Here is a 2,407-nt window from a genome sequence, read left to right as displayed (position 1 = left end):
TGCCGGACCTGCTCAGCTTTTCCAGCGGCTCCTGTTCTTGTTCCTTCAGCCGCCGGCGCCATCCCTCCCCCACACTCAGTAACACTGTCTCTGTCCGGCCGCGGGACCGACACTGCACATGCGCCAACACACAGGGGGCGTGGTCCCGACGACGTCGTCACCAACGGAGGGGGCGTGGTTGGGGAGCCGTCCAACCAATAGGGGACAATGGGGGTTGGTTGTCCCCGCCCCCAGCCACCTGAAAGGTGGGTTTCTTTTTAATTTTCAGCCTGTTCAGGAATGTTTGGAAAGCTGAAACATCGGGAAACTTCCAGACACAAACAAAGGGATTTTCAAAGATGAATAGAAATAGGTCAGGTAAATTACGAAAGAGGAGAAAGCGAGGGCTGCAGATGCTGGAGATCAGAGCTGAAAATGTGTTGCTGGAAAAGCGCAGCAGGTCAGGCAGCATCCAAGGAACAGGAGAATCAACGTTTCGGGCATGAGCCCTTTTTCAGGAATGAGGAAAGTGTGTCCAGCAGCCTAAGATAAAAGGCAGGGAGGAGTGACTTGGGGGAGGGGCTTTGGAAATGTGATAGGTGGAAGGAGGTCAAGGTGAGGGTGATAGGCCGGAGTGGGGGTGGGGGTGGGGGTGGGGGTGGAGAGGTCAGGAAAAAGATTGCAGGTTAGGAAGGCGGTGCTGAGTTCGAGGGATTTGACTGAGACAAATCCCCCCAACTTTGGCAAATAGGGTTAAGGAGAATCCAAAGGGTTTTTACAAATACATTAAGGACAAAAGGGTCACTGGGGAGAGAATAGGGCACATCAAAGATGAAGAAGGGCTTATGCCCGAAACATCGATTCTCCTGTTCCCTGGATGCTGCCTGACCTGCTGCGCTTTTCCAGCAACACATTTCCAGCACATCAAAGATGAGCAAGGCAGCCAATGTGTGGAACTACAGGAGATAGGGGAGATATTAAATGAATATTTTGCATCAATGTTTATTCTGGCAAAGGACATGAAAAATATAGAATGTAGGGAAATAGATTATAACATCTTTAAAAATGTCCATATTACAGAGGTGGTGGTGCTGGATGTCTTGAAACACGAAGGTGGATAAATCTCCAGGACCTGATCAGGTGTACCCAAGAACTCTGTGGGAGGCTACGGGAAGTGATTGTGGGGCCCCTTGCTGAAATATTTGTATCAGTGATAGTCACAGGAGAGGTGCCAGAAAACTGGAAGTTGGTTAACATGGTACCACTAGTTAAGAAAGGTGATAAGGAAAAGCCAGGGAACCTGACATCGGTGGTGGGCAGGTTATTGGAGTGAAACCTGAGAGACAGGATTTACACATATTTGGAAAGGCAAGGACTGATTAGGGATAGTCGGCATAGCTTTATGCATGGGAAATCATGTCTCCCAAACTTGATTGAGTGCTTTGAAGAAGTAACAAAGAAGATTGATGAGGGCAGAGCAATGGACGTGATCTATATGGACTTCAGTAAGGTGTTTGACAAGGTTCCCCAAGGGAGACTGGTTAGCAAGGTTAGATCTTATGGAATACAGAGAGAACTAACCATTTGGATACAGAACTGGCTCAAAGGTAGAAGGTAATGGTGGAGAGTTGTTTTTCAGTTGCCTTGTGGCACTCCACTGGCTTATGACCAGTGGAGTGCCACAAGGATCAGTGCAAGGTCCACTACTTTCTGTATTTTTTATGCAAATGACTTGGATGTGAACATAAATGTATAGTTAGTAGGTTTGCTGATGACACCAAAATTGGAGGTGTAGTGAACAACGAGGAAGGTTACCTCAGATTACAATGGGATCTTGATCAGATGTGCCAATGGGCTGAAGGGTGGCAGATGGAGTTTAATTTCGATGAATGCAAGGTGCTGCATTTTGGAAAAACAAATCAGAGCAGCACATCTACACTTAATGGTAAGGTTCTAGGGAGTGTTGTTGAACAAAGAGACCTTGGAGTGCAGGTTCACAGTTCCTTGAAAGTGGAGTTGCAGATAGATAGGATAGTGAAGGTGGTGTTTGGTATACTTTCCTTTATTGGTCAGAGTATTGAGTATAGGATTTGAGAGGTCATGTTGTGGCTGTACAGGAGAATGTTTAGGACCCTTTTGGAATAAGTGTACAATTCCGGCATCCTTCCTCTTGGAAGGATGTTGTGAAACTTGAAAGGGTTCAGAAAAGATTTACAAGGATGTTCCCAGGGTTGGAGGATTTGAGCTATAGGGAGAAGTTGACTAGGCTGAGGCTGTTCTCCCTGGAGTGGAGGCGGCTGAGGGGTGACCTGAGAGGTTTATAAAATCATGAAAATCACGGATAGGGCGAACAGCCAACGTCTTTTACCCCCCGAAATGGAGGAGTCCAAAACTAGAAGGTATAAGTTTAAGATGAGAGGGGGAAAGA

Source organism: Chiloscyllium plagiosum, unplaced genomic scaffold (genome assembly GCF_037043375.1).
Source record: "Chiloscyllium plagiosum isolate Xiang-an unplaced genomic scaffold, Cpla_swu_hap1 HiC_scaffold_27, whole genome shotgun sequence".
Taxonomy (NCBI): Eukaryota; Metazoa; Chordata; class Chondrichthyes; order Orectolobiformes; family Hemiscylliidae; genus Chiloscyllium; species Chiloscyllium plagiosum.
Note: the sequence above shows the minus strand (reverse complement) of the source record.